We start from the raw sequence: 9,608 nt of genomic DNA on the forward strand, positions 1-9,608 counted from the left end.
TCTGAATGATGTAGCATTGCATTTATAGAATGCACATCTTTAATATTTAGTTCTATACTTTAAATAGAACTTTGCAATGAGTCTTTATAAACTTGTTTTCCATCATTATTTTCCTTAATGATTAGAGACAAATGTTTGTTTCCATTCTCATGTAGTTGGAAAGGAAATAATTAACTTTTAAATTAAAAATCATAAAAGAGAGAAGCAACACAGTTGCTCTTTGAGATGAATATTCTAGTGTCTTGCTATTCAAGGTGTGGTCCTTGCATCATTAGCATCAATACTCACATGAAAGCCTGGTAGAAATTCAAAATCTCAGGTTCTACCCTGACCTGGGTAATATGTATTTTTATGCTATCCTAGGGTCATCTATGCATAGTCAAGTTCCATAACCATTTTAGAACCCATTGATTAGAAGACACTAAGTGATTTTTGAAATGGAAAAAAGACTAGAATAATAAGGACAATATTTAAATATCATCCATAAACTAGTGAGTGGTGGGAGGAAGACAGGGGAGCTGAAGAGATATTTTACTTTTGATACATGCCATAAAATAAATGATAAACTAATTGCTAATAGAAGTGACAACTTACATCTGCCATGACAAAGGAGAGTTTAGTGTAGGCTTCTCTGCTTTGTGATGAATTGAAGGCATGGAAAATTTTGTTAGTAACCGCCCTGATGTTATAAAGAAAAAATTACCAAGTGACATATTTCTAGATTAAAGGGAAATATTAAAACTGGCTTTCAATATTTAAAGCTTACTTAACTAGTAACACATTGCCTGACACTGACTCATGTCATTTTATTTCATTCTTCTTTTGATCCATGCAAATAACTACATGGTTTAAAATGTTGTATCATGTCACCTTTTTGAATAGATTAAAGAATTTTTTAATACTGGGTGATGATCCCCATGGCCAAACCTTCATCAGACAAGGTTTGAAATAATCTAGGCAAGAATGAAAGCCTATTTTCTGTTTTAAAAGTGGCAACCATGTATTATTTATGCCCATTATTGTAATATTGTGCTCACTGATAATTAATAAGAAATCTTGTAACCACTTATTTGATGCAGTTCCCTGAACATAGGAGTTGTCCATCTCCATTTAATTCACAAAATCAAAATGTGACAAAATATCAATATCTTTACACCTTTGATCATAAAGATGCAAAGAGTATCACAAGAAGTATTAATATAAAATAAATTTAGTCCTGTTTTGCTTAATTTTAAATTTACTTGGGTTATTATTATTATTTTTCTTTTCTGCTCCACTTTTAAAGAACGAGGTTCCTTTCCCATACTTGGTATGCAGTACATCTTTTTTCTCCGAGTTAATTCTCCAAGTCTGGTCTGTCAGCCAGTATAAACAACACTTGATGAATGAGACTCAAGGTGTTTAGTCACCTGAAGCAGCTGTTTGAAGTAACTCTACACACAGCCTGAGGCCTGTGTTTTCACAGCTGTGAGATCTCTTCAAAAGCTTTCCCTCTTGGCCTAGCTCTTTGCTGTGGCTTTAAACTCTTAGCGCAAAATCTGGACTATTTCAAAAGAGCAGAATGAAACTAGAGACAGTAATTTTGCATGATTTTGAGCCAAAAATGGCCTAAAATAAATAAATGAAGTACATTTGAAAGTGCTTTACCTAGGTGGGCTATATATCTGAGAATTGTTCTCCCTCTCTGCATACCCATACACTCTCTTAAAAGGGAGATGTGTGGCTGAAACACTATGATCTGTTTATATGGCAGTATTTTCATTTTCTGTTCCTGTTCTATGACACCAAAGCTAAAATCTTATGAACTTGGAACTATATGCACCTAAATTAAACTCGGGAATTGCTAGGTGTTTGATAGAGTTCCAGGCTCATAAATTGACCTAAGGTGATAAAAAATGTCATTCTTTGTCAGTCCGCATAGGTGATTCAGGCTTTTGAAGTCCCTCTAGTGACTTCTATTGGCCTGGCAGGCTTAACTAGTGTAGCAAACTTAAATGTGACCACTGTATTTGTTATAAGAGGTAAAAATTGCTTGTGTCTATTTCAACAATACCTATTTTCCTTCTATATATAATTTAAAGAAAAAGAAAAAATGATGACATACTTGCTTCTTACAAGTATGACATACTTCCCTACTACAAATATATAGGGGCCAATTTTGTTCAAAATGACAATCACATTTGCTTGTTTATTATGTTGTTTTAATTTAATTTAATAATTTTATTTCTGAATTTGGAAAACAACTATTTCCTTTTTGTAGCTACTTGGCACAGTGATAAGTAAAGTACTCTTGACTTTTATAAAACTTTCATGTGATTCATAATAAGTTTTCTTACAACTAGTCTCCTCTATTTAATTAAACAAAATCAGATGTATAATTTATCCATTCACTTCACAAATATGTGTTGCGTGTCTGATAGATGCCAAGAACCGGGTTAATTGCTAAGAATATAGAAGTAAAATAGACATGAGCCTTGCCATCACATGATTTAATATCTAATTGGGAAAACATGTTAAATAAGTAACAACAAATACTGAGTGTCTTACAATCAAGTTTAGTATTACAAAGGAAGGGTCAGGGTGTACTGAGAGCAAATAATCCTTACCTTCATCTATCTTTATCTGAAACATTTGATTTTAAGATAATCATTTTAGTCAGCTTTTTTGCTGCTGTGACTTAAAGGACCCAACCAGAACAACTGTAGAAGAGGAAAGTTTTATTTAGGGGCTCACGGTTTCAGAGGTCTCAGTCCATAAGAGGCTGGCTCCATTTCTCAGGGCTCAAGGTGAGGCAGGACATCATGGAGAAAGAATGTGGCAGAGGAAAGCTGCTAACATAATAATCAGGAAGGAGAGAGACTTACTAGACACATACAGATATATACTCCAAAGCCACACCCCCAATGCCCCACCTCCTCCAGCCACACCCCACCTGCCTCCAGTTGCCACTCAATTAATCCCATCAGGGATTAATTCACTGATTAGTTTAAGGCTCTCACAACCTAATCATTTCCCCGCTGAACCCTTTCACATTGTCTTAGATGTGAGCTTTTGGGGGACACCTCACATACAAACCATGACAATAATGTTACCATAAACATAGATAATACATTTTTATTATAATATTACCTTAGTGCATTAGCTAGTCTAGGAAATCTAGTTTATATCACTACAGTTTCTGTATTGACTGACTCATAGTACTTTGACTCTAGTATTTTTAAACCTCACTTTTAATAAATACATTAAAATTTAAGTGATATATATTATAAATATATATATATAGGTATATTATATATATATATATATATATCACTTAAAATGCTGACACAGCATTGAAGAACAATGGGATTTATCCCTGCCCCCCCAATTTTTTTTTTTTTTTTTTTTGCTATGGCTCCTTCTCTGAATTAATTTTTAAGACAAAGGAAGAGTCAACTAAAATTCATCCATTTATTTATTTGTCTCATCAATATTGTCTGCTTTCTATACGCCATATTTCTCCTTGGCAATACAAACTTGAATAAATTAGAGCTTTTGTGTTTGTAAATTAAGAGTAATTTCTACAATTGATGAAATGAGGTCTTGGTTACCTAACAAGGATAAACACATAATAGGCCAAGTGTTACTGCCTAGTTTTGTGTGCACCTTAAATTAAAAATAGTTTTCCTTTGTAAAAGCTTGCAAAAAATCAAAACAAGAATATTATTTCATGATTCAAAAAAATTATAGGAAATACAAATTTCATTGCCGTAAAAAGTGCTTTGTTGGAAGAACCACATCCATTCATCTGCATAGTGTGTCTTTAACTACTTTTACTCTACCAATGACAAGTGAGTAGTTGTAACACAGACCAAAGGACTTCTAAAGCTGAAAATCTTTGTTATCTGGCACTTTTCAGAAAAAGTGTGCTAATTCCTGTCCTAACATAGTAGAGGTTAATTTCTTACTTACAAAAGAGTTACCACTAATCTATAAGTGTCCCCCATCAGACTCATAAGTCAGGGACCTGGACTCTTTCCACTTTTGTTCTCATTAGCGATTTTTACCATGTTGTTCCATGGTTGTGGTGCTTATTGCAACAGGTAATAGAAGAAGAGAGAGGATAATATATGGATAGTACTTTTGGAATCCAAATTTGTTAGAGTATACTTTGATTAAGTTCACATTGTTTTATTTGGAACTCAATCTGGTAACCACATTTAATTGTAGATGAGACTGGGAAATACAGTTTACCTATATGACCAGTAATAACAGGGAAAGGATTTAGCAGTCAGACACTGCTCTAACTTTCTCTCTCAGACTTCTTAACTAAAAAAAAAGATCTCAACAATTTGAAGCAAAAGAACATGGAAAATAATTATACTGTACTTTTGGTTCAATTTATAGAGCTAAATAAAAGGTAGAGTGGTAGAATAGACATTAAGAATTTCTAAGAATGGTAAAATGAAAAAAATATGCAAAAGAAAGACTATCATATAAAGGTTGTTATATAATATTGTCATTTCTGTTACAGATTTTTTAGAGAGTGTTAATGAAATGCATAAATACTATTGGGAACATCTAGTTTTGTGTGGGTAATTAGGGAAACTATTATAGAGGAGCGGTCATTTATAATTATGGAAAAATAATAGTTGTGTACTGATTGAGCACATATTATTTTGAAGATAAAGCAGATTTTTTCCTGCATTAGATTCTTTATTTATCAATCATCACAAACTTATAACTTTTATCCTCCATTTTATCAATGAAAAAATTGACTAAGATAAATTGAATTATTAACTTAAGTTCATATTTCTAACTTTAAGCCACATCATTCTAAATCCAAAACATGTGCCCTCAACTGTATGAACAGGAAAACACAAAATTGATAATAGAGAAAAGCCACTCATTACTGGTAGAAGATATATGCATATAGTGTGTCTTAATAAAAAACCAGCTCATGGAGAACAGCAGATATCTCTAGGTGACTAGAACATGGGTCACACATGGGGGAGAAGATGAGGGTAATGAGTGGTGGACTTAGGCCTGTATTTGTGAAGACTCAGGAATTTCTGTGTCAGAGGTGAGTGTGATATAATCAAATTTGTCCTTCATCGAACTGCCCAGTGAAGAGCATATTTGAGTGTAGAGATGAAAGAATATTTGAAGGGACAGAAAAACAAAGCATATTCTTGGTGGGCAATGTGTCTTAGAACCATATCATTCTTGACACAGATGGTTAAAGTTTCTCTAACAACACAAACTTTAATTTATTTCATTTCAGGAAAGAAAATAATAAGGTGGTATTAAGTTTTGAAGACCACCTTTTTTTTTTTTTTAATTAGTAAGCGATAGATTTTGTTAGTTTACCAGAGTTATCGTGGACAAACTTTTGAAATAGATTTGATTCACCGAACACTTAAGGAAGACTAGGATCTTCTCTATTTTCTTAAGCAAAACATTTATGGAGCTGAAAACAGCAAAACGTAACCCCTTATGGACACTAATGCAAACATTACCTGGCATTTGTACAAAAAATTTTATGAGTTCTTTCTCACCATAAATGGCAGTACTTTTTTATTATCCAATTTAATTAAAACTTGTTCCAGAGACCACCTATGCAATGCGACTACTTCTTAGTTCCTTGGTTCTAGCAGAGAGTCCTTGGAATTCTTTTTTTGGGATCTTCAGCAGTTTTCTTCACTCTCCTTTCCAGGATTGTGGGACAAATTATTGGTCTTCTTGATAATAGCATTTATTTCTATCAGAACATTTTTACCAGTTCAATTAATACTTTGACATACGAATTTCATGTTCCTAAGACCCATTATTTCTTTGTATGATTGATTACTCACAAATACATGGTTTTATATAGAACTTGGATTTTATATTTTGCCACATTGTTCAAGCATAAACACACTTTAGATATTAAATAGATAATATCAAATTCGAATTTGTTTTACTCTAGAACCATTCCATGGCAATAGGACCCCAGGGCATGTGTGTGTTTTCTGAACTATACATCGTTATATTTTCTATTTTTTATGCTGTTGGCAGAACTATGTTTTATCTTGAAATGGTCTCTTATGACTAAGAATTTATCTAACTTCTCTCCTTCTTTACTGTCATTGTCACTGATCAATGTTGTATATTATATAACATAATCAAATGTAATAACTAATAGTATTAAAATAATCATAATAATATCATGCATTTAGAAATAAGAATCATATTACATTTGTGTTATGAGGGTATTGATGGAGAAGATGCTTGAAGATGATGAACATGACTACTATCCCTGGTCTACTAGGACTGTGAAAATCAATACCAATATTAGCAACATTTATCTGTTTATGTTTGCGAATATATAAACACATGTATGTATATGAGATAGAAAGATTTACACATAGCTCTATGTCAATTCATGCTGTGTAATTTCAAATAGGCATTGATAATATTTTAAAAAATTTTATACCAAATTTTCACCATCTGTCTTAAGTCAGGTTCACAAGGAGATAGACTTTGAGACAGCTATTTCAGGCAGGAAAATTTTGTGAGGTTTCCTTTCTGGAGAAACAACTTTGAGAAAGTAAAGGATACAAAATTGGAGAGAAATAGGTGTTAAATTATGCTGCCATGACAGAGAACTAGGTTGACCCTCCAGAGAACACACAGGGGAGTAGATGGCCTTTCAGACACAATCTAAGTCGAAGCAAAGAGCCTAAACTTGTGTACCCCCTTTTTGGTCCTGTCCTAAAGAAGGACACTGAGTGTGGTCCTGTCCTAAAGAAGGACACTGAATGGTCCTGTCCTAAAGAAGGACACTGAATGGTCCTGTCCTAAAGAAGGACACTGAGTGTGGTCCTGTCCTAAAGAAGGATACTGAATGTGGTCCTGTCCTAAGAAGGGATGGTTATAAGGGTTCAGTTAGGTAGTTCCCTTCAAATTTAGGGCAATCCAAATAGAGGACATGGCCATGGACCAAGAAAAGCCAATACCCCAGGTTTCTGAATACTGAAGGTTTGTTAATTTCTAAAGATTTATCTTAGCCTTAAATTAAAGAATCTACTGCAGTTTTATTTCTTTGTTGGATCACTTAGACCCACTTTCTTCTTACAGCAAGTTCCATCTCAACTGACACTAGCTCTATCAGTATTCTAGTCAGTCCTATTTCCTTTGAAACTTTTTAAAATTTAATTCATTATTATTTTTTTTCTATTGGGGATTGAAGCCAGGGTCACTCTACCACTGAGTTATATCCCCAGCCTTTTTGCTAAAAGCTTTTCTATTTTGAAACAAAATCTCATTAAATTTGCCTAAGCCGGCCTTGAACTTGCTATCCTCCTGCCTAAGTCTCTCAAGTAGCTGGGATTGCAGATAATGTGCCACTGCTCCCAGATCCTGAGGGAAAATTTTTAAAAAATTTTATGTGATAAAATACAACCTTTACTGATGCAGCTGCTCTCAGGGATGCTAGGATACCATCATCCTCCCCAACACCTGTTCTAGTTCCATTTACCCTAGCAGCACCTCTGCTGCTCTCTGTGGCTCACCTAGTGTGTGGTCCAGGCTCTTATCTTGATAATCACATACTCTGTTCTGATCATCACATGCTTTTCAGATCAAGGTTGCTGCACTTGGCCAAAATACCTGAGGTGGAGGATCACTAATACAAAACGTATACTTCCCTGACTCCATCGAACACCACCAGATCTACCTCCTCCTGATGATCAGTCAGTTACCTCTGCCAGAATAATGACTTCTTTCTTTGCCTCCTGGTCTACTGGCAAGTGGAGGCTAAAGTAACTGGATCATAGTCATAGATTAAAGTTTAATGGGACTCTTGCTGATTCTCCTAATGAAAACATTCCTTTTCTGAGAAACAGGATCTCTGAACCCACTAATTTCAAAATTAAAGGCACACTACACAAAAATCATACAAATAGATTAATGACTTTGATGACAATTGAAGTTGCTTTGACTTCTATATGACTCCTGGGCCTACGGATTCAATGTATTAGAGATCCATTACTACATATCGGTAATTGGTTTGGGAAGCATCCTGGAGTATGATGCCTGGTCCTTTCAGATTTTTTATCTCTCACTTGGTCTTCACTTGGCCTTTATTTTTCACAGGTAGACAGTTTCTGTGTTGTACCAAATGTGATAGGACCAACAAATCCCACAAACTTGAATTGATGTTATGTTATATGAAATCCTGTGTCTATGGATACCCCATTTTAAAAGTTCTCTACAAGTTCTGGCCAAGATTCAGAAGATGTGACAGGAAAATCATAATCAGGAATAAGTATTGCTTCTCAGGAAACAATGGGAAGGTTCTGCCAAGTACTAAGTATGTCCATTATAGTTAGACCTCCAGAGTCTGGAGACAAGATCACGGGTGCATCTAATTGTCCAAAGAACCCTCAGCGACTTACACCTGCATCAGGACTCCATTGATTACCTTTCTTCAATATACCCTCACTTAATCAAATCTCTAGGTTCCAAAATCCTCAGATCCCTGAAAAGTTTAGGTAGCCCCTTTCAACAGTATACACAAAGGGAGATTGTGATGCTTCCTGAGTAGCATATTCTCTGTTGCAAGACAGTTGTGTCTATGTTGCCTTTAAGCAAAGAGGATAGCCTTAGTTTTTTGGAGGGAACAGGAATCCATTTCTGAGAATCTGGGTATTCAAGAGTATTGAGTTCATTCATCCAGATGTCCAAATATCAAGACTAGACACTGCCCTCTTTCTAATCAGAAACCTGACTTTGGTCTATCAAACTTGTCAGCATTGAGAATTGAACCTTCTCTGAAAATTTTCTGTTCTAATAATTAAGCCTTCTGTGTGACTTTCAACTCTTGTTTATTCTGACTGTAGGAGATCAGAACCTCTTTACACACAACTAGGAAACTCTCTGCATTTAATAATGGCCCTTAAAATGGTGACTAGTCACTCTGAGCCTTTTATTTTTCTTTCTATAATGCATTGATATCTCCCATAAATAATTATTAATTTTTAAGTCTGTATATTTTGAGTTTGTATATTTTAAGTTTGTATATTTTACTGCATATTTTGAACTTCATAATCACCTAAAATATTGGAAGTTACCAATGTTTTCCATTTCACTGATATCTCATCCCAATGTAGATTTGGTAAAAGTTTTCTATACTTGCACCATAACCACATAGCAAAGGTTATCAATCTCCATCTATAGCTATTATTGTGGTCCTTCATATCAGTCTGATGGCCAATGTTCCAGATCCAAATACTTTTTTAGAGTCTCCTTTATTGGACCATCCTAAGAAACACTCTATGGTAGAGATTAATGTACAAGAATTTTACTGGGAAAAAAAGTCCTCAAAATCAACATAGCACAGAGTGAAGAAAACAATGCTGGAGATAACTTAAACTGTGGTTCAATAGCAATCAATACCTCTGTCAATCCTATGAGGAGTCTCAGAGGTAGGGGCCCAAATAGAAAAAAAAATAATAAGGGTCCTAAAGAGAAGGAAAAGGCATGAGACTTTGTAGCCACTCCACTGTACAGACATTCAATGTGAACTGCTCTTGGGAATGGCATGCCCTTGGATAGAACAGCCTTCTCATCTAAGGACAAATTCAGGG

This window comes from Sciurus carolinensis, chromosome 3 (assembly GCF_902686445.1).
Source record: "Sciurus carolinensis chromosome 3, mSciCar1.2, whole genome shotgun sequence".
NCBI classification, from domain to species: domain Eukaryota; kingdom Metazoa; phylum Chordata; class Mammalia; order Rodentia; family Sciuridae; genus Sciurus; species Sciurus carolinensis.